Raw genomic sequence first — 27,344 nt, 5'->3', positions numbered from 1 at the left:
GGTTGGACCCAGATGGAAATAAGCGTACACAGGTTGACACATGATTGTCAGTCTGAGTCGTTCTTGCTGTTTTTTTTTTTAAAAAAAAAGTGAACCTAAAGTGGTTGCAATGTCTAAAGACTAAAAGTATGAGATTTTAGGGAAAGAGGAAAAAACAAAGATTGGACTTTGCAGATGTTTTGAACGATCATTGATCTTAAATCAATCAGCTCGACATACATGATTACGACGTAACAATTTGAAAATTTGTGCATCTAACTCTATGGTTAAACTTTTAAAAGAATTGTAAGTTGGTACATCTGAGGGTAACCAACCATTGTTTCTCCTCTTGCATAGCTTTCCTCTCTTTTTCAGCGCAGGAGCCTTGTGGTTTCTTCTGAAAGATATGGGCTCCCTCTTCTGTCATGAGTTGCCAAACAAGCCCCTTGATGTCCAGATGCTGTACTTAGAAATGTATAGCTGGGAAATTCAGGTTCCCACGACTCCTATATTTCAGTCTGTAGCCACGAAAGGCTATGGAGGGAGAAAGGCTATGAGGAGGGAAAAACATTTGCGCTCAAAAAGCTTGCTTTCAATCCTTGTTGATATAGAAATCCAAACATAAGCACAAATAGCCTTCCAACAGATAATCCATCATTAATTATCAGTCATTTTTCAATGTTTTGCAATAATAGTGGACGTAGAGTGAATGAAGAAGTCCTTGTTCTCACAGGGCATGAGGTCTTGAAGCAGTGGTTCCAATGTGGACGAAAGGCTTCGATCCATTGGTTCACCTTCTCTTGGAACCATCACACTGACAACTGCTTGTCACTCATTTGTACTCTTGTCCGTGAAGAGTGGAGGAGGAAAAGGAGTTGGAAGAGACATCGAACTGCTACTAAGCATGACCACAACAGAAGACATGTTCGGCCTGTGAAGTGCATCCTCTTGAACACACAGCAACCCAGTTTGAATGAACCTTGATGCTTCGGCGGCTTCATATAACTCACCCAGTGTTTGATCCATCAATTCTAACATTCTGTTCTCTCTCCAAAGCCTCCAAGTCTGCATGATCAACAAAGCAAGATTGAAAACTAATAGAAAAGTACTGGAGAAGCTAAAACCAAGTAATTACAAATACAATGGTAGTAGAACCTCGCTCCACTTACATAGCCAAGGAGGTCTTGAGAAAACGCTGATTGCTGGGAAAAAGTATTATTCTCACCACTGACTATCTCCAGTAACAACACCCCAAAACTGAAAACGTCGGATTTGACAGAGAACTGACCTCGCATTGCGTACTCTGGGGCCATGTAACCACTGCCAACCAAATAACAGATGTAACTAACAGTGCTATTAGGATTACATTATTTATTGTTTGTATTGCTTATTGTTTATATTATTACCATTACTCATTGAGAATCTTCTCTTCATTTTTTCTTTTTTGGTTTCTTTAATTTTTGCACCGTTCTTGACGCTCTCTCTCTCTCTCTCTCTCTCTTAATGCTAATCATAAAATAGTTCCGGTTACAGTCTGGGTTTTTATTGTTATTCAAATTTTGCCATCTGTTTTAGTGCGAAGATGTAAGCTTCCAACACCCTGTTGGAAGTGTGTTTTAGTAATGTTGAATTATACACACACTCTCTCTCTCTCTCTCTCTCTCTCTCCCTCTCGAGCAAAAAAGATAGGTATTGTTTTCTTCTTCCTTTTTTTCTTGTTCTAAAAGTGCATAATCAAGTTGGAGAGTTACTAGGTCCCAGGGGCATAGCTCGTGTCACAATGTGTCTGATCTATGGCGACAAGTTTTGCTGTCCCAAAGTCCGAGATTTTAGGGTTCATTTCCACATCTAACAGAATATTGCTGGCTTTTAGATCCCTGTGAATGACCCTGAGGCGAGAATCTTCATGAAGATATAGAAGCCCTCTTGCTATACCAGAGATGATTTTGACTCTAGTCGTCCAGTCAAGGTGTGTGCGTTTAAAAGGATCTGTAATGAGCAAAGCAGAAAATGAATTTCATTTGCTCAAATATTACATTCAAATAAAAAAAACTGGTAGATAACACTTCCACATCATAAAATTCCAAATAACATACATGACGCAGAACTTGCGGTAGTTATGTCTCCTTGTTTACCATGTCTTACAAAGTTAAATAGTAGGGAAGCCAAAAACATAGCAGACATGTGCCCTTGCATGATTGCATCAGCAGGCTTGCAAGCAGAATATCTGAGGACAAGAGAATTCTAATAACCAAGAAAAAAGTTCCAACAGATATTATATTTCGAATGACTACCAAAATTCTCATATTCTCAATTAAAAATGCAATGCTTTCTAATCGTGTTCATGAAAGGTTATGCCATGACGTGCATTTGTTATAACCAACCTAAGACTTAAAGCATGTACTTTCAATTTACAGTGTTAATAATTTAGGTTATGTATGCTCCCGAAAAGTAGCTCAGAGAGAGAGAGAGAGACCAAACAAGATCTTGTCCAGGCTTTGGTTGGGAACAAACTCGTAAACAAGCAACTGTTCAGAACGGTCCAAACAGAAACCAAGAAGCCTGACGAGGTTCCTGTGCTGGAGTTTTGCTACCAAACGGACCTCATTCTGAGACTCTGTTATTCCTTGACCTGAGTTTCTGGCAAGCCTTTTCACTGCTACCTCCTTGCCTCCTCGCAGCATCCCCTATAAATTATGAAACACTGTGTTAATATGAGGCTCTTACTTTCACTGATGCAAACACAACTCTTAGAGGTTCATTGCTTGGTGTAACAATAAATCGCTCAGGCTGCCGAGTAGGTCACATGTTGGAGTACTTTGAAAGGCGGTTCACTTCTTCCACAGTGGGGAAAATTAGGACCATCTTCAGATTGCCTGCCCAAACATACACGATGGACGACCGTCCATATTCTGGCCACCACGTTCTGACTTAAGTACCTTGTAGACGGGACCAAATCCACCTTCCCCAAGCTTATGTGCCTCAGAGAAATTGTTGGTGGCAGCTCTTAAGCTCTCCAAGCTGAAAACCAGCGACTCCATGTCCCCTGTTTCTCCATCTCCTGCACATACAGTTCCGAGGTCACTAATTACATTTCTGACAACTGAAGTTGCCCCTTGGCATTTTGCTACCTCCATCTTGACCTACCTTCCCTTCCATTGTAAGATGTTGCTTTCCTCTTCAGTAACAGCAGAGAACAGACAGCTCCAAGAAGTAACAATACTAATGGCACCATGATGGAAACAATGATGAGTATTCTTTTTCTGGAACTGTTGCTATCTGGGCCTGCATAAATTGCAGAGACAGAGGTCATAAAAACAGGTTCCACAGTGAAGTTTCCAGCATTACAATGTGTATAAAGGGTAAGAAAGTGGTCACTTGGGGCTATTGTGTACTGGCAATGAGATAAAGGCTTTCATGCAACAGAAAACAATGTCATCATGTTGACTGCGATGTCTGCCCATATTTGGCAGAGCCAATAATGAAGACTACCGAGGGATCATACAATTCAAAACATACGAAACATTTTTTATTGGGTGTTTTACTTGTGTCCCACCTGAATAACTTACCTTTCCCTTTTCAGGATCAGGGACACAGCTTCTTCCATGAGTGGACCTATATGATTTCCCACATTTTGAGAGGATTCTTAATAAAGGGAATAACATTTTGATGGATGCAAGTTTTTTGCAGAGTTTTGTTGAGGTGGATGGGGAATTCTCAAACCTCAGTTAAATTTCAGATAAAAGGTACTTCTTCCCTTCTCACACACCCTTCTGTAAACTCCAAGCTGCCCACATCTTCTAGCGAACAGAGCGAAACTCAAGACTTGTACTAGGAAGTGACGGTCAATGTGCAATATCTATGCATCCAATAAAGTCCCATAGAGTTCAGGTTGGCAGAAACCCAGACACCTGATCGGAGGTCTTAAAAAGTGAGATCCCAAACAATTCAGATCTTCTTCAATTTTTTCTTTTTTTCTTTTTTCAGAGAAGGATATGATTGCTTATGCGTCAGATCATCATGCGTCAGATCTTCATAGGAAAAGTCGGCTTTATAGGGGTGCATCAAAGAGAAGGAAATTGTTACTTACTGATCCGATTGGAGCCAGGCGAGGAGCCATAGGGGGTCTGACTCTCAGGTGGAGAAGCCAGGACCCCAGATTGGAAGGTGAAGGGGAAAGCCCCATACCTCGCCCCACAGTTCACAGTATAGACGATTCCCTCGTTCCAGCCTCTGCAGCAGATTGGCATCTCCCTCACCACGTCCTCCAAGCAGGTGGTGCAGTTGGACAGGGTTACGTCCCTCGTGCACTGCGCCATCCCGTAAATCCTTTGGGAGCCCAGGAAAACAATGTCTCCCACAGCGAACCTCGACGCGCCACCGATGACTATCGACGAGAGATTAGCCATGAGCCGGCTCAGCTGCCGGCTGAACAACACCGGGTCGGAGTTGGTAGTCGACCGTGGCATGCTGAAATTGAAGTCTGTAGAGGCGGTACCAATGAAATTGAAGTCAGAGTAGCGGATGAAGCACTCTTCCATCCATAAGACGGCCGATCTCCTGCCGGAGCAATCACTATCAACCTGGGAGACCGAATTGTAGGCGCAACTGCTGCAGACGTCGGAGGGAACGTCTCCGCGGCAGAGGAGGAGGCCGTACGCCTGGTCGGTGCCATGGCCGGCCGTGGCGGTGTAGAAGCCGGTGCGTGGGGCGTTGGTGGTGAGGTTGGAGAAAAGTTGGTGGAGGTTTCTCTCGTAGATGCTGTTGGCAGTGTAGTTGGCTGTGTCATCGCAGAAGCTGTCCAGGAAGGAGGACTGGATGGGACGGGTGAAGACGGAGACGGAAAGGAAGAAGAGGATGAGTTCCATCACCACGCCCAGTTGCCGTTAATGCCTCATTGATTAAGCCTTTTTCTCGAAGCAGTTTGCAGAAGAACAAAAAAATGGCTTGAAATTAAAATTTTAGCAAAATTATACAATATACATTGCCAAGAGGTGAAATGCTTCGAAAAAACAAATCTCGGTTACCAAACACACCCACGGAAAAGTATGAAGGGCCAACAAATTTATTCAGAAGATGGAATGGAAAAGTGCGTATTTTTTTTCTTTTAAGTGGTGAGTGGAACAACTGAATAAAACTTTAAAGTCAATTCTGACCTGTCAGCAAGAAATTTTCATTTGGGTAGCGTTCGATGAGGGCGGGGAAATAATGTAGAAGAAAGAAAATGGTAAGGTTTTTCCTACCCCATGAAATACCGGGAAAAAACTTCACCCGAATCAAGCGATTTTAGGAGAGTAGAACTTACCATCATGGGCCGATCTTTTACCGTGGTAATTTTCTCTTGCCACACTCGTGGCCCAGTAGAAGCAAGCTGTTCCTGGTAATCGCAGCTTCCAGCGATCATGAAACTCCCCACTCATGAAGAATTAGCACGTTAAATGAATCTTTGGTGCCTCAGGCTCCATGCCTCTCCTGCGCATTAGCTCCATGCCTCTCCTGCGCATTCGTTCTAGGGTTTTAAGTTCGTTTTGTGGAAAGGGAAGAATTGGGCGTTTCTGGTGTTGCAGTGCAGCAGAAGACGGTGGGTCTTGCTGCTTTGTGTAAGAACGTGAGGACCAAAAGGCCGCATCTGTCACAATTGCTTGCTTAACAGGTGGTAGTAGGACTATCTTCCTGAGCAAATCAAAGCCGATCTCTGCGACATGTGAGTTCTCAGAGGTTTGTTTGGAACCTGTTCAGGCAGATTCTTATGTTTTCAAAATTTGTTTCACGAAGTGTATGCTGAAAGTCATGCATATAAGGCATTAAAATCTTAAACTTCTTCACTTTGGAGCTGCTAAATCCTACTCCCTGACCAGAGTATTGGAGCTTCTTGTTGGGTCGGGTCCAGCCTCAATGGGACCCCATCTAGCCCGTCACTTAAGTGACCGCGGAGAAAACAAAGAGGGCACGCGATGTGCCCTAATCCCTCTTACGTCTCCCTCTAGGGTTCCGTTTTTTTTGGGAAAAGAGAGGTGTGCTTTCTTTTGTGCTTGGTGGCTGCACAGCAAGAGGAGAGAAGGAGAAGAAGAGAGGAGAGAAGGAGAAGAGGAAAGGAGAAAAGGAGAAGAGGAAGAGGAAGAGAAGGTTGCGAGCTTGGCTTGAGCAAGATTCAATTCCAACGAGGAGGCGAAACGCATCTCCTCCCAATCCACGTTTTGGGCATTCAATCGGTGATATTTTTCCCTTGTTTTTCTCATATAGCTTTGGTGATATATTATTGTTGGAGGGTTGGCTTTGTGTAGCCCCTCGTGGGAAAACTTATATCATTGATTATAGTGGATTGAGTTTTGGGTCGTAGTACCCCGTAGTTTTTACCCTCATTGTTTAGAGGGGTTTTCCACGTAAAAATCTTCTCGTGCATTTGTGATTGCTTGGTCGTTGATCTGTTGCTTATTGTTTGATCGGTTTGGACTATATTTCGTTGTTGAATCCTTTTTAGTAGATTTGTGCATATCCGCATTTTATCCCAACAAAGTGGTATCAGAGCCAGGTTGATGGATAACAAAATTGATTTTGGTACTAGCCGTATGATTAGTCTAAATGGGACTAATTATAGTCTATGGAAAAATAAGATAAAAGATCTCTTATATATGAAGGCTATGCACCTCCCAGTTTTTGCCAAAGAAAAGCCTGATTCTAAGTCTGACGAAGAATGGGAATTTGAACACGAACAAGTTTGTGGTTTCATTCGACAATTTGTGGATGAAAATTTTTATAACCATATTCAAGATGAAAATCATGCATGTAGTTTGTGGGTAAAATTAAAAAATCTTTATGCCTCCAAGACAGGAAGTAGTAAATTATTTCTTCTGAAAATATTGATGAATTTGAGATTCAGGGAGGGCAGTTCAGTGTCAGATTTTCTAAATGATTTTCAGGGGGTCATTAGTCAGTTATCCAGTATGGGCGTTAAATTTGAAGATGAGATTTTGGGATTATTATTGCTTGCTACTTTGCCTGATTCGTGGGAGACATTTAGAGTCTCGCTTACTAACTCTGCAGCTAATGGGGTTGTTTCTTTAGAGACTGTTAAGTCAGGTATTCTCAATGAGGAGATGAGAAGAAAATCTCAGGCTTGCTCTTCTCAGACAGATGTTCTTTTCACAGAGAACAGGGGGAGGAGTAAATTCAAGAGTGACAGGGGCAGAGATAAAAGCAGAAGCAAGTCCAAATCGAGATATAAGAATTTGGAATGCCATCACTGTGGAAAGAAAGGACACATAAAGAAGTACTGCTTCCAGCTGAAGAAGGAGAATAAAATTAGGGAGAAACAGGAGAAGAAAAATGACCGAGATGACAATGTCGCAGCTGCTGCATAACATGAAATGTTTGTTGTTTGTGATACTAACATGGTTAATGTTGTCAGTGACGATACTTGTTGGCTTGTTGATAGTGGTTCAGCTCTTCATGTTACTTCCCATAAGGATTTTTTCTCTTCATATATTTCTGGTGATTTTGGTACTTTGAGAATGGGTAACGGTTCTTTGTCTCATGTTGTAGGCAAAGGCGACGTTATTCTAAAGAATGCGAATGGAGCTCTATTGAAGCTGACAGATGTGAGGCATGCATGCATCTGAACCTTATCTCTGCAAGAAGGCTCGATGAAGAAGGGTATCACAACACTTTTGGTGATGGCCAGTGGAAGCTTACTAGAGGTTCCTTGATTATTGCTCGAGGTAAGAGATGCAGCAATAATCTTTATACTATGCAGGCATCGATTTCTAGAGACATGGTACATGTGACACAGGATGAGAAATCTATAGAGTTGTGGCACAGGAGGCTGGGACATATGAGTGACAAGGGACTGCAATTCTTGGTAAAGAAGAATCTTCTACAAGATATAAAGAAGGTTAAACTTGATAAATGCAGTCATTGTTTTGCAGGGAAGCAGACGCGGGCCTCTTTCAAGAGTCATCCACCTTCTAGAAAGTCAGAAGCACTTGAGCTGGTTCATACAGATGTATGCGGTCCTATGAAAGTAAGTTCACATGGTGGTGCACTTTATTTTGTCACGTTTATTGATGATTTTTCCAGGAAAGTTTGGGTCTATTCTTTGAAGAGGAAAGACCAAGTCCTTGGTGTTTTCAAAGACTTTCATGCACTGGTTGAAAGGCAGTCTGAAAAGAAGCTGAAGTGTGTTCGCAGCGATAATGGGGGAGAGTATATTGGTCCATTTGATGAGTATTGCAGATCTCATGGCATCAAGCACCAGAAGACTCCACCTAAGACTCCTCCATTGAATGGCGTGGCAGAAAGGATGAACAGGACACTCATGGAGAGAGTTAGATGTCTCCTATCTGAAGCTAAGTTATCTTATTCTTTTTGGTGTGAAGCTTTACATACTGCTGCTTATGTGATTAACTTGTCTCCACATGTTCCTTTGGATGGTGATGTTCCTAACAGAGTTTGGTATGGAAAGGATGTATTCTATGAGCACTTACGTGTATTTGAATGCAGGGCATTTGTGCATATACCAAAGGATGAGAGATCGAAGTTGGAATCAAAAAGTAGGCAGTGCGTGTTTTTGGGTTATGGCCATGATGAATTTGGTTATAGATTGTATGATCCAGTTGAAAAGAAGCTTGTCAGAAGCAGGGATGTTGTATTTGCTGAAGATCAGAATATTGAGGATATTCAGAAAGCAGTAAAGAATTCTTCTCATAGCAGCTATTTGCCAGTTGATGTGGATCCTATTCCCTTGCAGAATACTTCAAGAGCAGTGCCAGATGATGTTGTTGGGCAGATACATGATAGAGAAGGACAAGTAGACATGTCATAGATTCCTAATTCAGATGACGAAGGTGACGATCATAACTTGGAGGGTTTTTCCTCAGATGTAGATCAGCAGCGAAGATCCACGAGGGAGCGGCGTCTCTCAACTAGATATCCCGCACATGACTATATTTTGTTGACTGATAGTGGTGAGTCTGAATGCTATGAAGAAGCTATACATGATGTGCACAAGGAAAAGTGGATGGAAGCCATGAAAGATGAGATGCGGTCACTTTACGACAACCACACCTTTGAGCTTGTGGAGTTGCCCCAAGGCAAGAGGGCATTGAGAAACAAATGGGTTTTTAGAGTGAAGCATGATGAAAACTCTCTAAACCCAAGATACAAAGCTAGGTTGGTTGTGAAGGGGTTCAATCAGAGGAAAAGAGTTGACTTTGACGAGATATTCTCACCGGTGGTCAAGATGTCATCTATCAGAGTTGTTCTTAGTTTGGCAGCCAGTCTTGATTTGGAGATCGAGCAGATGGATGTGAAGACAGCATTTCTTCATGGTGATCTTGATGAGGAAATTTACATGATGCAGCCCGAAGGTTTTCTTGTAAAAGGTAAAGAAAACCATGTTTGCAGATTAAAAAAAAGCTTGTATGGTCTGAAGCAGGCACCTAGGCAGTGGTACAAGAAGTTCGAGTAATTTATGGGGGAAATATGGCTACACCAATACTACTTCAGATCACTGCGTCTTTGTGAAGAAATTCTCAGGTAATGATTTTGTCATTTTGTTGATTTATGTTGATGACATGCTTATTGTTGGCAATAATATCTCGAGAATTTCAAGCTTGAAAAAGCAGTTGAGCAAGTCTTTTGCTATGAAAGACTTAGGACCTGCTAGTTAGATTTTAGGTATGAAGATCACGCGAGATAGGACGTCGAAGAAGCTATGGCTATCTCAGGAGAAGTACATTGAAAAAGTACTTCAAAGATTTCACATGAACAAGGCAAAGCCTGTTAGCACCCCTCTTGCAGCGCATTTCAAGTTGAGCACCAAGCAGAGTCCAAGGACAGATTTAGAAAAAGAAGATATGGAGAAGATTCCCTATGCCTCAGTCACAGGTAGTCTGATGTATGTTATGGTATGTACTAGACCTGATATTGCTCATTCAGTTGGAGTTGTTAGTCGGTTTGTCTCAAATCCAAGAAAGAAACACTTGGAAGCAGTTAAATGGATTTTGAGATACCTTCGTGGAACTAGCAGTTTTTCACTTTGTTTTGGGGCAGAAAAATCTATTCTTGTTGGGTATACAGATTCAGACATGGCAGGGGACATTGACGGGAGAAGATCTATATCTGGTTTTTTATTGACATATGCAGGTGGTGCAGTTTCTTGGCAATCCAGACTTCAGAAATGTGTAGCATTATCTACTACTGAAGCAGAGTTTATTGCAGCTACAGAGGCGAGCAAGGAGCTTCTATGGATGAAGAGGTTCATGCAGGAACTTCAGTTCAGTCAAGACGAGTATGTGCTTTACTGTGACAGTCAGAGTGCTATTCACCTTGGAAAGAATTCTACTTTTCATGCAAGGTCAAAGCATATAGACGTAAGGTATCATTGGATACGTGATGTTCTAGAGTCGAAGCAGCTTGTTCTTGATAAGATCCATACAGATGATAATCCTGCAGATATGATGACGAAGTCTCTATCTAAAGAGAAACATGATATGTGTAGAGACTTAGTTGGGATGACTGCCTTTAAGGCAGTATATTAATTTTGTTCATTTTTTGCAGGAATGTTCCCTCACTTGAGGCTAGAGGGGGAGTTTGTTGGGTCGGGTCCAGGGTCCAGCCTCAATGGGACCCGATCTAGCCCGTCACTTAAGTGACGGGCGGAGAAAACAAAGAGGGCACGCGATGTGCCCCCTCTCTCTTAATCCCTCTTACGTCTCTCTCTAGGGTTCTGTTTTTTTTTTGGAAAAGAGAGGTGTGCTCTCTTTTGTGCTTGGTGGAGAAGGAGAAGAAGAGAGGAGAGAAGGAGAAGAGGAAGAGGAAGAGAAGGTTGCGAGCTTGGCTTGAGCAAGATTCAATTCCAACGAGGAGGCGAAACGCATCTCCTCCCAAACCACGTTTTGGGCATTCAATCGGTGATATTTTTCCCTTGTTTTTCTCATATAGCTTTGGTGAGATATTATTGTTGGAGGGTTGGCTTTGTGTAGCCCCTCGTAGGAAAACTTATATCATTGATTATAATGGATTGAGTTTTTGGTCGTAGTACCCCGTGGTTTTTACCATCATTGTTTAGAGGGGTTTTCCACGTAAAAATCTTCTCGTGCATTTGTGATTGCTTGGTCGTTGATCTGTTGCTTATTGTTTGATCGGTTTGGACTATACTTCGTTGTTGAATCCTTTTTAGTAGATTTGTGCATATCCGCATTTTATCCCAACACTTCTATTGGTGGTTAAACTTTGGTTTTGGTTAACCCTTTTTTGGATTTTGTATCACGAAGTTGTGAAGCAATTTTAAAGAGGACTTACATAAATTAATGGTTAGACTGTCTTTCCATGTTTATGGTATCCGCCTTTTGGCAATTTTGGAAGCAGGTTGATTTTTGCTGGTAGTAAATGGGACTAGCTCTAACAGAAGCAGTATTTTTGCTTATCTTGTGGGCTAAGACCAACCTTGTATCAGCCAAGTCAGGACACCAATAGAATCACTTTATTTATGAGATTGGATTGGCGCAGACATACTTGGAGAAGTACCGGATTAAACTCAGGGACAGTGTGACAGATTCTTGGATTTGTAACATGCATTACATAGTACACGATTCTGCAAGACCCCTGAAAGCGTCCTCTTTGATGATGAATGATCATGCTGGGCAGAGAATTAACTTGATCACCTCAGCATGGCAATTCCCCTAGCACGATTCATTTGCTCAAAAACCCGAAAGGAGACGCTTTTCTTAATCACAAAAGAATGTATGCATTGACAAGCTTTCATTAAAGAGGTATATATGCACGAAGGAAACATGTCACGATCAATTAGTTAATGTGCTTGAAATGTTGAGAGATGTCATCAGTATTTCCTCCGACCAAACTTTGAAGTCTCAGTCAATTAACTAAACTGCTTGAAATACTGAAAGACGCCATGAATATAGAGTCCATTAATCAATCCTTTAAGCGAACCAATAAATTAAGCTGTGAATTTCAACTGTAACAAACTTGCTAATCTGAAACAATATAATCAATCATACAGGTGATCCATGCGTAATGTGATCAGGGATTCTTTTGAACTACCATAAGGTTACTGGTAGCAACAAGCTGTCGAGCATAAAAGCTCTATCTCCTAGCGTGCTTCTAACACAGTGACGGTTGCTGAACTTGTAGATGTTGACTGTGGAGGAAGCAGAGGTTGATACTCTGCTCCTTGCGTGGAATCCGAGAGACTGGTTTCGTATCTGCTGCCCACATAAAATCCAGGTGGGTGAGGGGCAGGAAGAGTGACAGAGTTGGTACCAAGCATGAGAACAACTGCGGACATTGTTGGCCTACACATCAAGTCCTCTTGAACGCACAGTAAACCAATATGGATGCATCTCAAAGCTTCATTTCTGTCATAGGATTCACCCAGTGCCCTATCTACCATTTCTAGCGGCTTGTTTCCTTCAGATAGCTTCCATGCCTGCATCAATTTGCAGGTGGTTTTAGATGCATGCGACATGTAAGTAGAGCTTAATTTAAATGCCAAAGAGAGGATGTACTTACATAATTAAGCAGGTCCCTGGCACCGTCCGCATCAATGTTGAAAGAGCTATTCCTTCTCCCAGACACAATCTCTAACAGTAGGACGCCGAAACTGAAGACATCAGATTTCAAGGAGTAACTGCCGTTGATTGCATATTCTGGGGACATATAGCCGCTGCCAGTGATATAAAACGTAATGATTAAGCTTTCAAATTCGCATCTGCCAAGAACAGTAATTCTTTCTTCGAGAAATACTTTTTACAGAAGAAAGTGCTTGAATGTTAACCAAAACTAAAAAAGTGTAATGGAAACAAGAAATCGCAGCGTAATGGTGGGCTGAAGCCTGAAATCTTACTATGTCCCAGCAACTCTGTTTGTGTTTCCATGTGTCTCGTCCACTCCGCATATCTTTGCCATCCCAAAATCTGAAATTTTGGGGTTCATCTCATTGTCTAGTAAGATGTTGCTGGGTTTCAAGTCCCTGTGAATAATCTTGAGCCTTGAATCTTCATGAAGGTACAGGAGACCCCTCGCTGTGCCTGTAATGATCTTGAGACGCGTAGCCCAATCGAGTTGCAAGCGTTTGATTGGGTCTGGTAGATCAGAAACATAAGATTACGTTGCCTCACCATGTCAACTTTTTATTGTTGAGGGAATTTGCAAATTCCTGCTTGTTCTTGCTTTTTTTCTCTCTCTTTTTTTTGTATTTTTATCATAAATTGCCTATAAAAAGTACATAAACAGAAAAATATTGTCTTGAATTTTTTTTGGCAAAAACACTAACTGCTTTAAATTAAAACTAAGAGAAAAAGGTTGTAACCTCTGTGACATATTATACTGAAAATCATACCTTAAGCATATTACAGATTCTTGGAAGTTCCTTCGTTTTACCATCTACTTCCCAATAACAGATAAAATGTTAATTAAGAATTTATCTATCACCAGATCTCTCACTGCAGAGATTTTTTTCTTTTTTGTAGGGACAGTTCTTATGAAGTTGTACAAGTGATTCTTGTCTACATTTAATGGAGTTGCATATTTTTTCAAGTAGTCTACCCAAGAATATGACCTTTTGTCCATCCCTGCACCATTTGTCTATGGGCGTGGGCCTCTCCTTGATTGGCGGAAACAAATATCTCTTCCAATTCAATGACCGTCAATAATTCATACCGAAATTGTTGAATTCAAATATGCTGATAGTTTGTCGTTCTTAAATTTAATGCTTGAAAGAAAAGACCAAAAATCTCCTAACTAGGGAAAGGACAACTAAGAAAGTGACCCCCTGAAATGCAAATAATTTTTTTTTTTTGAGAGAAATGACAATACGACTGAAAGAAAAAAAAAATACCCAAGAAAAAACAAGTCTTTGTTTAAAGTAAAAAAGGCGGAGCCACAACTTTTCCTTTGAAAGATTGAGTTGGGTGGGTCGTTGGGTACACCCCAACTCACATAGGCCAAAAGAAACGAAGATATTTTGGTAATTAATTTTAAAAAGCTGTTTTTTGAATTTTTTGAATTTTTTATTTTTTTTGTTTTAAAAAAAATCTATCATTTTTGTCATTATATTGACACATTAAAATTTAGTGCTTAGCACACCAGCTTCCCTTCCAAAGCGCGGCATGGTCAATTTGAAAGATTCCTAACCGCCTTATAAGGTAGTGCTTACTTTAATGGCTGTCGGCAGCTTCACTTTAAAATGAATGAGACTTTTCTGCGTGACTTTATTTGCCAATGTAGTCGATGTTGCAATGAATGATCATGTACCCATTTTAGAAACTATTAAATAACACTATAAACAAAATCTTCCGGTTATTAGTCCTTGGTTTTTTACTGTGGTATTTTGCTACACATGTTTCATACAATGCAACAATAGTGAAAAAGTGATCGAAGTGAAGCAGAATTTCACTGACCGAACAAGAAACTGCCCACGCTGTTGTTTGGCACAAACTCGTACATCAATATCTTCTCTCCATCTTCCATACAACAACCAACAAGTCTGACCAGGTTCCTGTGCTGCAGCTTCGCGATCAACCGCACCTCGTTCTTGAACTCCACTGATCCTTGACCAGACTTATTGGACAGCCTCTTCACTGCTATTTCTTTGCCATCAATTGTTCCCTACAAACACAAAAGTGATCGCCGGTGAGGGTTTACGGCGTTTGTCAATCAATCCGGCTGGGGATCAGTCATTTTTAGTTAAAAAAGCATTGTTAATACGTGAGCATGGTTAAAGAAGCATTACCTTGTAGACTGGACCATACCCACCTTCTCCGAGCTTATTGGACTCTGAGAAGTCGTCGGTAGCTGCTCTTATGCCGGCCAGGTTAAAGGCCAACAGCTCCGGGTCTTCAACCACCTTCTCCCGTTTGACTGAAGTTTCGCTTGCCTTCTTTGACTTCCTTCTCCATAGGATTAATCCACAGATCAGGATGCAGAGAACTAGCAGAGCAATCACTACTGCGACTGCAATCACGGCGGCGCCTGTTTTCTTCGTTCCTGCACCAACTTGATGATTTATCGTCTGGAAAGATTTACAGGAAGAGAAAAAGCAAGAACCATTCAACCTTAGAGTGCAGTTCTTCTTAATAAGATATAGAATCACACTTTCTCTGCGACCAACATGGATTGGTATAAAGTGGTAGACACCAGACATGCTTTCATCTTTAGCCAAGACGACGGGCAATTCGCGAACAACGTATTAGAACGGGGAATTAGGAAAACGTAGATTTCCTTTGATAGGAATCAATTGCTGAATCCTATTTTTACTTTTTTTATTTGTAGATTCTTAACATTCAGTGGCTTACGGCTGGCCACATACCAAATATTGTCATCCAAAAGAGAAATTTGCATCCGGAACAGACCGCATCCCCTCTTATGAGATTATGTTCAGAACCCGGAGAAACAGTAGACCCTTGTAACTGGAAAATTTTTGAGAGAGGAAGAGAGCAACTCACTGCTGGTAGCTGGCGGCACTGATGGCGACGGAAGTTGCTGGCCCGTAGCCGAACCCCGGAGGAAAGGGTACAGTTCATACCTTATACTGCAGGTGGCACCAATGACCACAGCACCTTGCTTCTCGGCGCAGCAAGAAGGAATAAAGGCCGCTGCTTCGTTCAAACAGTTCAGGCAATTAGCCGATGAAAGGTCCCTTGTGCACTGAACTGCCCCATAGATCACCTGCAAGTCAGTGTATTGGATCTGACCGCTCGCAAACATGGAGGTCGAATTCGCCGCCGCAGCGTCAGAGAGGTTTTGGACGAGTGCCCTCATCTGCCGGTTGAAGAGGACGGGGTCGGTCGCGTTATTGACGTTGTTGAGGTAGAAGAATTTTGTGTCTACAGTCCCCAAGAAATTGCTGCTGGAATAGCGTAACTCACAGAGCACGCGCCACATGGTGCTTGATTTGCTGTTTGGGCAATTCTGCTGGATCATTGCTGCTGCGTCGGCCGTGCAGTTTCGGCATTCTGCGGCTGAGAGGTCGCCGCGGCAGACGGCGAGGCCATAGACCTTATCGGGACCTTGACCAACGGTGGCGGTTGCGAAGCCGGAGATGTTGGAGCTAAGGGAGAGGAGGAGGCTCTTCAGATTGTGCTGGTAGGTGCTGTTCGCAGTGTAATTTGACTCCGGGGAGCATACGGTGCTTAGTGGATCATATGTGATGAGCTCAACAGCCCCCGCCTGGTGTACAGAGACTAGGAAAAGGAGAACAATGCTCAGTTGCAGCGTCTTCATCCTCGCATCTGTCTCTTTTCCCCTTCGCTCTCTCTCAATTCAAGAGTCGTCTGGCTTTTTATGGGAGGATCTTTATGACCTCCGCCTGTTCTTTTTGACACAAACACAATAAAGCGAGACAAATCCACTATAACTTCTTCATCCATTTGACTTAGAATGACAAATGGACGGATGGTGATCTCAATCTCAATACATGTTTTTTAAACTTAAACTTCACATCACAAAAGCGGACGCCATCCCCTACTAGGGGCAAATCGGCCTCGGTTCAATCAAGCTCATCCCAGAATCCGATTCATATTTTTACTCAGGGCAAAACTATGGCCATAATTTTCCAGGCCTATGATTAGATGTTACCGGTCCAAGTTTGATGACGTACATACAATTATGTCTACTTGTTTGTTGTTATTATAAGCTTATGTACCCTTTTAGCAAGGTTTCTATATTTTAAAATTTGTACAATTATTGTATTAGAAAATTACAATCCTCTCACACACGTTAACAAAAACAATATAAAAAAAAACAAATTTATTTTAAGAAATTTGCTTCCAAATTCATAGTCATCCAAGATCTTCCTTACTACAAGTAGGGCTGCATAAGGAGTCGAGTCAGCTCGAGCTGATTCGAACTCACTTGTTAAGACTTGACTCCTTTATAAATGAGTCGACCTTGAGTTCAAATTTATGTTCAAAATGTGAAACGAGGCTCGACTCATTTAAAATGAACTTGGCTCGACTACACAATGAATATTGAATCATAATAAGAAAATAATTAAATAAGTAGCAACTAAATGAGTTAATCCAGTTATTTAAAAAAAACAAAAAAAAAACATGACATGTTTAAGCTACACTAATTAAACAAGTTGAGTTTGAGTTTAACATTGTATTGTTGAGTTGAGCTCGTGCTTGTTCTATCAAACTCTACTCGGGTTCAAGTTGAATTCAAGAATCAAGTCGAGCTCGAGTTGGCCCAACTAATGTGCAGCACTACCTAGAGAGGCTCGACTGTGTGCTGCACTACTGCTGTTTTGTGGATGAATATTGGTGAAATATATTGGAGTTAGGAGTTTGATTATCTCAATGATGCAATTTTTTCATTCTTTTATTTTTCTGATGTAGAATGAGTGAGGTTCTATCCATTGGTCATTCCTGACTATAACTTCCATGATGATCAGACACAAACAAAGGGAACGTGGATCTCCATGCCAGAGTTAGAGGCAGGTTCGAGGCTAGCTTGGGTTCGAGCTTGAGTTTGAGTTTGGCCTGGTTAAAATAAATAAATAAATATATATATTTATATTTATATATTTATATATAATAAAATTTTGAATATAAAATGTATTTTTAACAATAATATATATTATTATTAAATAAAAATAATATGAAAAATTAATCAAGCTGAATCGAGCCCCATCAAGTCTATCCAAGCCAGACCTAGGTCGGTTTTTTTAAGCCCGAGCCAGCCCAGGCCGGTTTTTTCGGGCCAAATGCCCAGGCTTAGCCACAGTCCATGACTACTAATAAATTATCACCGTCCTGACCATGAAAACCATGCTAGTAATAAAGGTTTTTATAATCCTACTTACCTATTCCTGATGAAAACCAAAATAGCTAGAAAAGGGCTGCAATCTACTTGATCATGCTGCCTTAGAATGTGTATTTGGATAGTAAGACATGTTGCCCTACATTATTACCAAGTAAATCATCTCGGGTTGGAGAAAAATACTCAGATGTTCCTTCAAGAAAAGTTCCCTAGTTCAAAGAGACGATTGCATTAAGAAAAAACTTCATAAGCGCCATAATTATTCTAAAGATAAATTTAAAACGTTATTGCCTAAGGCAATCTGTTTGAAGTCATCCACATGCCTCCATTCGTGCTTATTAGGAATAAGCACTCTTACTACATCCATTCCCATTCGACTTGTTAGATGTGAATGTAAAAATTCAGTTTTGAATCGGATTTTGAAATCATATTTTAAATTTGGATTTGGATTTGATTTTTCTTTGTTCGTATTTGAATCCAAATTTCAATTTGAACATGTGAATATCCAAAAAAAAAACACGTACAGCTAACAGTATTGAATTTCATCTTTTGACACCCTGCCTCCAAAGAAGAATTTTCATGAAAAAGATCCCAAAATGATCATTACAACTTGTAAAAATTTGGGGAACATCATTACACTCCCATTTTTGTAGTCATATAATTAATTTGATTCCCCCTCTTTTTTCTCTATGAATTATTTTCATTTTCCTCCTTTACACAATGCAGTCTAGCCTTTTGCTGCCACAAAAATTGCTCTCTCTAATATGATTGCATTAGTATATTGTGCATAATGGTGAGCAACTGGCCCGGTACCGGATGGATAGTTGGGTACCGTGCCCATGATGGGCTGGGCTTAAGCTGGCTTTTTTACTATTGAGTGACCCAATTAAAAAAATTCATCGAACCGAGTGGGTCATTAGCAATAGACTTACTTAAAAACTTTTGGTGCATCTATGATAACATTCTTAAATACTTTGTAAATACTTTTTATGTATAGCCAATGGCACCCATAGAAATTCTGTCCATGACACTCTTAGAAGCTCTCAACACGACACTTTCAAAAGCACTCAGCATCTTGTTTAGGATTTATGAAATATTAAAATATGGAATATTATGCAAAACTGATTAAGGTTTACTTAATCTGTTCACACTTACAACTAAGCTAAAAACTAACTAACACTCAAGCAAATCAATAAACGAAAGGGAAGAACAGAAACAAGGTTTAGAAAGAGCCTACATTTTCATTTTCAATTTTCACTTCAAAATGAACCCATACCCCTCTCCCCTGTGGATCGAAGGGTGGCCGCCCGTCTCCTTCTTCCCCGGCAGTCGGCAAATCCATGAGCGGAGCCTGTTCGGGCGGCGGAGGCTGCAGCAACATTTCGCTACCCATCGGAACAATGCCATTTCTGCTGCCGCAGGCAGCATTCCCAGCTCTTCCACTGATCAACGACGGGCCTTGAAGATTCCGGCTCCCTTAACGATGCGCACCGGCGAGTGGCACACCCACTCGTGGAACATGGTCCTATCGCATGCCCTATTGCGTCCACCCCCAAGCGGAAGGCATAGTGGCGTTTCTCCAAACAAATGACTAGACTAAAAAGGAAGGACAGAGATAAAACTAAGAAAGAGCCTGCATTTTCATTGCACTGTCTTCGAAATGAACCACGTAAAGAAAGGGATGGGTTGTGGATCTAGATTCATTTACAAGTAGATTTAATTACAAGATTTGGATCTGCATTCCCTCTGCATCAAGCTAGGCTTGGGCTGCCAACAAATGCTTGGGCCCAACCCGAGCTTGACTTTGTTGAGTCTTGGGCTATCCGGCCTAACCCGATGCCCAGCTAATTGAAAAGCATGCCATTACATAGGACTTACGTAAGTGGTTAGACATTCCTTTTGCCCATAGTGCCAGCTGTTAGGAATTAAAAGCAGATTGTGGAGTTAATGGAATTAGATAGTCTTATGGTAGAAGCAGCCTTCGATTGTGTTACAGACCTTCCTACGAGGAGAGCCAAATCCAGGGCCAACAGGGCCGAAAACAGTCATGAAGCAGAAGCCAGGGCAATAACTAGCCTAGACGCAGGTCCAGATGCGCCTAATGAGATTAAAACGATGATCTAAGATGCAACTGAGGGCGGAGTGGGCGGAGCACCAAGGGCTGGACACGAACATCAGACGAATGATCCACAGGGTGAAGAGGACTTCTTCCTGGTTTTAGACCAAGTAGGTCAAGAGTAGTCCAACCCAGGTCACTCGGGTGAGCCTAGCACCGAACCTAAACGAGTTAACAGCCTAAGCCTAGCGGCAATGCCAAAAAGACAATATTTACTTGTTTGCTTTAGTGTTTGTACTTTCGAGACAATTAGTCTCGCGCACTTTGCTTTCGTATTTGGATTGGAGTCGCGGGTGGGTCAAGTACTTAGGACTTAGTCCACATTAGGTAGTATAAATTGTTTTTGTTCTTTGTATTTCGTATGTTTTGAATTAAAGGGAATTTCATTTGGAGCATGATTGTCTCTCTCCTCTCTCCCTATCGTCCTTGCTCTCTCTCCCACGCATCTCTTTCTTGGTGTCGACCAAAGAGCTCGTCTTCTCCATGTAGTGATCATAAGCAAAGAGGGATTCAAGGACACTTTCTTCTCCTCAACCCCGCTAGCATCTCCTCATTCATCTCGCGCGTCCAATGATCTTCAACGGTAAGAATACCCTCGACCTCTCCTTAGATCTCGGGTGTTTCTCTTCACGCAAGTCCCTCACGGGCAAAAGGATATGCGTATGGGGAAACCTTCCCCAAACAGCCGGAAGGTTAGAGGCCAGCATACCCTTGACAAGTTCCTCCAAAGACGTCGGATTCAATCTCGAGCACCGGCTCCATAAAACAAGAAAATCGAACCCGACGTCCATCTAAAGGCAAGTGCTCAATTTCCTTGGAATTAGCTTTTTGGGCATAATAGATCGAGGGAGTGTTAGCAAGATTCAAAGCCATACGGCTAGGTTTATCCCTCGGCATCACCGAGAGGTTGGTCTCGCCCAAAAGTCACGGTGAAACTCCTTCAAAGAGCCCTTAGAACGAGGCCAAGCGAAGTTCGGGCATGTCCCACAAGTTGGGCGTTTGGAATTCGAAAGAGTCAATCCTAAGCCGAGAGTCGTCTTATCGGGTTTGGGCTTGCTCAACTAGCCGAAAAACATACTTCCAAAGATGTCCATAGTTTAGACCAAGTGTGATTTTTGGCTGAAATCAATAGCCCAACGATCGCCCAAGGCTAAACTCATTTTCGGTGCATTTTGGTGCATTGGAGTACCTTCGCGGGAGCACTAGTCTTGGCCGGACCCTTTTCCCATTCCATCGCCGTGCCTAGTATTCCGGCCACCGGAAGTCACTGAAAAAACCATTCCCAAATTGCCTTTGTGTTGGATTATTAAGTTGTTCAATAATTATTTCGTGTAAGGGTAGTTTAGTCCTCCCCGTTGGCGATAGGAGCAAGTCTCCTAGCCGCCGCCGGCTTCTCCACTTTCCTTAGTCGTTTTCTAAATAACGAGCTAGGGTTAGTCCTTCGACCCCCATCTCTTCATCTCAACCTCTCCTTTGGCCATGTGTCATGCATCCATCTCTCTAGCTGAGCCACGTGATCCACCTGCCTTAACTTTTCATTCCCTAACGGGTGAGCCAATCTCCTCAATTTGGTAACCGTCGCCCGTTAGCCTCCCTTTCCAATCTCATCTCAATCATCTCCTTGGCGCCACCATCTCTTGGACGTTACCTTATTTACTATAGGTCTCGCACTTGGGAAAGTCTAGCGCCAGCCTTCACCTCGTCTTTCCTTATCAGAAATCGGCGTCACTCTTCATTGCCGCGTTACCCATCTTGCCTAATCAGCACCTTCCTTGTGCGCCTCATTTTTCCCCACTTTCCTTCTTTACCACGCACTAGCCTTTCCACGCGCTTTCCATTCTTGTAACCGGCGCCAACTATTTTTCTCCCTTCCTTAACAGCTACAAAAGGAGTGACGGCATTGCCTTAAGTGCAGCTCGTCACCTTGCTCGTCGTTACCTTCCTCAATTACTCCCTCAATCAAGCCAATCATCTTAGTTAGGAAAGGGCAAACTCACATTAATCTTAGCCGCCGTCCACCTAGCTCCACCTTCCTAATCTGTTATAGTTTCACCTTAACCTCGCATGACCTAAACCCTAAGTCAAACCCTAGTTGACTTACCTTGGTCAAACCTAGTCCAGACCTAGCCAACCTCAAGCTAGACCGAACCTAGTCAACTCTAACCTAGTCAAACCTAACCCAAGTCCAACCTTATCGGACCCAACCTACCTTCTTAACCTAGTCGGTCTAGTCAAACCCAGACGTTGACCTAACCTATCCAAGTCTTGTCTAACCTAGGTCCGCACCTACCTGAGCCTACCTTTTGACCTCACTCACCTATGAGAACATCAAGAATAAGAAGGTCAGTCACCAAGTCCGAACCCTTATGTCTCCCTTGTTTGAATCTAGTCGTCCTACCCGAGTCTAGCATAGGTCTACCTGAGTGAAGTCTATAGGCAACCGTCGCCTAGCCAGTCCTCGCGGCCAGGTGGGCCGCCACTCGCCAACCTTCGTCGCCAACGCTCCGCCAGGCGGGCCGAGCCTAGCAGCACCAGTCCCCGCCATGCTTGCCCTCACTCGCGGCTGCTCACTCCTTGCATCGGTCCCTTCCCAGCGCCGACGGCAGCCCTTCCCTCGGCAAGGCAAGTGCTCTTTCCTCGATGGCACTCTCCCTATCTGTCGGGTGGGTCAGGCGTCTTCCTGCCATCTTCGGCACAGCTCGGTCAGGAGGGCCGGGCCTTGCTTCTTCACCTCCTCTCATCTCTCAGCTAGGCGGGTCGAGGTCTTCTCCTGCTTCCACAACCTTCTCCCTCTCGGCCAGGTGGGCCGAAGCTTCCTCTCCTCTCAACTCCTCTCTTTCAATCGGTTAAGTGGACCGAGACCTCTCACCTCCTCATCCTCTTATGTTGAGATACTCCAGGGAGTGGCTTGCTGCTGGATTTCACCTAGGGTCACCTGCAGTGTTGCCTAGATCTCTTAGGCGGGTAACGTTCTTTTCCCCCTCGTAGATATCCGGGGCGGGTGTTTTTGCTTTTGTTAATATTGTACCTTTTCTGCTTTAGCCTGGCACAAGCCAATGCTACTCCGTGCGGTTCCTCGGAGGTCTAAGGCCAAAGACACAACCCCAGGGCAGCCAGCCACCTCCGGGTATCTGGGTGTGGTTTGTATGGTTTGTGAATGTGAATGTTGAGTGAGTTGTGCATGTTTATTTGTAATCGTTCGCATTTGCACGGCCTTTACCCCTAGTTTTTGTAGTAGGTTATATTTTTGGTTTTGAGAAACCCTACCTGTACCGCTGACATAAGGGAATTGTGTCGGGGTGCCTGTCCGGCCGGGTAGAAAATCTGTATTAACTTTCTTAGGTTTCGGTTTCCACGTTGATGCAAACTCGAGAGCCCTGGCTAGTAGGGCTGATCTTGGCCTAGAGTGGTCTAAGTCGGGATAAGTCCTAACAATTGGTATCAAAGCCGGTTGAGGCACAGCGGGCACATCTCAGTTTATTCGATTTCAGATTTGTCGGTGGTTTTCTCGTCAGTGTCAGTAGTCTTCTTGTGGGTATATTCGTGGACTTTGATCTAGTAATTGGTATCAGTCGAGACTGGTAACAGATTGTCAGTGTATAGTTCAGTTTTCAGTCGTTTGAGTAGGTGTGCTCATGGCCAGGTCTGCTACATAGGCAATCAGGCGTGGGTAGTGTCCACGTGCATTACTGAGGGCTTACTAGGTTCGCGGTACGTTGCCGAGGTGTCAGGTGGGCGCAGCAATTTAGGCCTTTCTTCTTAGGCCCGACCGAAGACCTGGTAGGGCAACCGTGGTGCCAGGTGGGTGCGGTTGCAGGCAGGTCAACCCGTCTCCTTTGCCAGTGAGTACACGAGCAGCAGTAGAGTCAGTTTAGCAACGTACAGTCAGTGTTAGAGCAGTTTCAGTGGTTTTTTGCAGAGTTGCTAGTTTTGTTCTTTTTAGTTGTTCTGTTGTATATACCATCTTAAACCTTACTTCAAACTGGAGAGTATGGCTAAGAAAGCAAAACAAACGGTGGGCGAAACATCCGGGCATGAGGAAGATGCCTCCGGTCATGGGGAACAACTCGGGGGAGACTCGGTTGAGATCCAGACTTTTACTCTCGATCGGGTCAATCTCCTAGAGAATGAACTTGCATTAATGAGGTGGAAAATGGCAAGACTAAAGGAACTCAATGAAATTCAATCCATGTTACGTTCCTTAACCACAGCTTCAGCCTCTACCATCACCTTCGGTGGACCATCCATTTCAATTCCCCCGAACATCCTCAACTATCAAGGGCCTAGTCCAATAGTCGGCTATCACAGACCCAATCATATCGGCTTTGATAGAGGCTTGTTAGTCAAATGCCAATAGAGCCAACACCTCTGGTACCCAAACTGTGACCTTACATGTTGGAACCAGCCAACAAGGGGCTAGTGCCAACATGGAACCACCTTCGTTTGTCTTCACTGGTTTCCTAATCAGCCCACCTCAGAACCTCAACCATAAACAACACAATCAGGGCTTAATAAGGAGCAGTTTGTACCACCACCACCAGTCCAGGATCCTCTCAATCGTAGGAGAACATGGGCTGATGAAGACGAGGAATACTGGGGAGCTCGGGAAAACCAAAACCAAAATCAAAATCAAAGGCGTTTCCCTACACTTAGATTTGAGTTCCCACGTTTCAACGGTTTCGGTATCAAGGAATGGATTTACAAGTCAAAGCAATACTTCGTTTGTCAGCATGTCCCATGCGATGAATGGATAATGACGACAGAGATGAATTTTGAGGGTGAAGCCATGAGCTGGTACCTATGGTATAGGCATAATCACCCCATAGTCGAGCGGAAACGGCTAAAAGCCGAATTGCTTGTACGATTCGGAGAATCAACTCACATCGACTATGATGTAGAGTTGAAGAACTTGCAACAAACCACCACAGTGCAAGAATATCAACGTCAGTTTGAGAAATTATCAAGCATGGTCAATTGGACACAAAGCGCATTAGTAGGAGCCTTTATTGGTGGGCTCAAAGAGGAAGTTAAAATTGACATGCAAACGTACAAACATACAGAATTGGTGGAATGTTTCAATATTGCACGTTCCATTGAGGACCAAAAGAAACGCAAGAGTGCATTGTACCGGCCCAATCGAAATTTTAGAGCCGGCACCTCAAGAGCAAACCCCACTAGGGCTTTTCCAACGAGAAGGGAAGAGCCACGTCTAGTAAGAAGAGAAGAACCAAGGGCCTCTAATCGGGGAAAAAATAGGCCTACTTTCCGAGACAGGGTCCCGGTGACTTATATTACAAAAAAAGAACGAGAAGAGATGAATAAGAATAACCAGTGATTTAACTGCAAAGGTAAGTGGCACAAAGGCCACGTATGTAAAGAATTCAGAGCTTACGAGGTGATAGACAGGGACGATGAAGAAGAACCTCAAACTCCGAATGAAGAGACCCACTTTCCCGAACCTGAAACACCGATGGAGGCAGTTATTGAAAAGGGTTCATGTCATTTCATGATGGAGCCTAACAGACCCAATGCCATGAGGGTCATAGGGAAAATAAAAGGGAAAAAGATTATCGTACTGTTGGACTCTGGAGCTACTCATAACTTCATGAGTCTTGAGGCAGCTGAAGTCATCGATCATCCCCTTACAGAGCAAACCCCTCTCACAGTTGTGGTAGGAAACGGTTCTCGTCTATCTTGCACTCACTTGTGCAAGAATGTACAGTTAGTGATGCAAAAACCACCGTTTTTTGTTGATCTTTTAGTTTTACCGTTACAAGGAGTAGATGTCGTACTTGGAGTCAAATGGTTGGAAACCCTTGGAGTTATATTTTGGGACTTCAAGAATATAACTATCACATTTGCTAAGGAGAGAGGCGACGTTCCCGTCACCCTCACCGCAGTCAGTTCAGTGGTGGCACCCAAGGCTGCCTTAAAATCCATAGAAGCCCAACAACCGGCATATTGGGATGTGGCTATGGCGAAAAATATACCGGTATCCAATCCGGAAGGGATAGAAGAAGTGCCTGAAGAAGTGCAGCGGGCACTTGGAGAATTTAAGAACATTTTTGAAGAGTCCAAGGGATTGCCCCCAGAACGGTCTTATGACCATCATATAATGCTAAATAACGGGACATAACCAGTTAACGTAAGACCTTACAGATACGGTTACAACCAAAAGGTAGAAATTGAGAGACTCGTGGAAGAAATGTTAAGAGATGGAATAATACAACCAAGTAGTAGCCCATTTTCCTCACCAGTTCTATTGGTGAAGAAAAAAGATAATACATGGAGGTTCTGTGGTGATTATAGGGCTCTCAATGAGGCTACTGTGAAAGACAGACACCCAATCCCAGTGATTGACGAACTACTTGATGAACTTACAGATGCCACCATCTTCTCTAAGCTTGATCTTAGAGCAGGCTATCACCAAACAAGAATGTTTGAGGAAGACAGAGAAAAAAATAGTTTTTCGTACACACGATGGTCATTATGAATTCCTCGTAATGCCCTTCGAGTTAACTAATGCACCTGTAACTTTCCAATTGTGTATGAATGACACATTCAGAAGCCATCTGCGTGATTTTGTGCTAGTCTTCTTTGATGACATTCTGGTCTATAGCAACTCGGTGGAAGAGCATGTGAAACATCTTACCAATGTCTTATCTATCTTGCGGGCTAATACACTCTACGCAAAGCAGTCCAAATGCAATTTTGAACAAACGTTCATTGGTTACTTGGGGCATATCATGTCCCGAGAAGGGGTTGGGGTAGAACCCGAAAAGTTGCAAGCCATCGAAGCATGGCCACTGCCCAAAGATCTCAAGGGCTTGAGAGGCTTCCTCGGCTTCACTAGGTACTATAGACGCTTCATACAAGGGTACGGGTTTATTGCAGCCCCACTGACACAAATGTTGAAAAATTGAGCCTTTGTGTGGAACGACAAGGCAAAAGCAGCTTTTGAGAACTTGAAATCGGCACTCATGTTTGCACCGGTATTAACGTTGCCGGATTTCAACAAAGAGTTCGTTGTTGAAACCGACGCCTATGACACAGGAATTGGAGTGGTTCTTAGTCAAGAGAAACACATTGTGGTTTATATGTCTAAAGCCATGACTAACAGTGCTAAACCCCTGTCTACATATGAAAAAGAGCTATTGGCTTTTGTGTTAGCAGTCAAGAAATGGAGGTCATACTTTATTGGCCGTTGGTTCACAGTAAGGACGGAACACAACAACCTCAGCCATATGCTGAAGCAAAGAGTATCCATGCCAACACAACAGAGGTGGTTAGCTAAGTTACTTGGATACGATTTCAGTATAGAGTACAAACGTGGTCTAGAGAATAATGCAGCAAATGCGTTCTCCAGATTGAGTGAACAATTAAATACTTTTTATATTGAAAATAGACTTATGGAACAGAATTTCGAATGAACAAGTAAACGATGAAGGGCTCAGACTTATCAGAGCCTCAA

The 27,344-nt window shown here is 42.8% G+C and overlaps 1 pseudogene; it reads right to left on the bottom strand.

Annotated features, from left to right (window-relative positions):
* Positions 1-601: 601 nt before the first annotated feature.
* LOC116263651 (uncharacterized) lies at positions 602-16,377 on the bottom strand (annotated as a pseudogene).
* Positions 16,378-27,344: the final 10,967 nt, after the last annotated feature.

This window comes from Nymphaea colorata, chromosome 11 (genome assembly GCF_008831285.2).
Source record: "Nymphaea colorata isolate Beijing-Zhang1983 chromosome 11, ASM883128v2, whole genome shotgun sequence".
In the NCBI taxonomy this organism is placed as follows: Eukaryota; Viridiplantae; Streptophyta; class Magnoliopsida; order Nymphaeales; family Nymphaeaceae; genus Nymphaea; species Nymphaea colorata.
The sequence above is the reverse complement of the archived record's forward strand: the minus strand, read 5'-3'. Positions and strand labels throughout refer to the sequence as shown.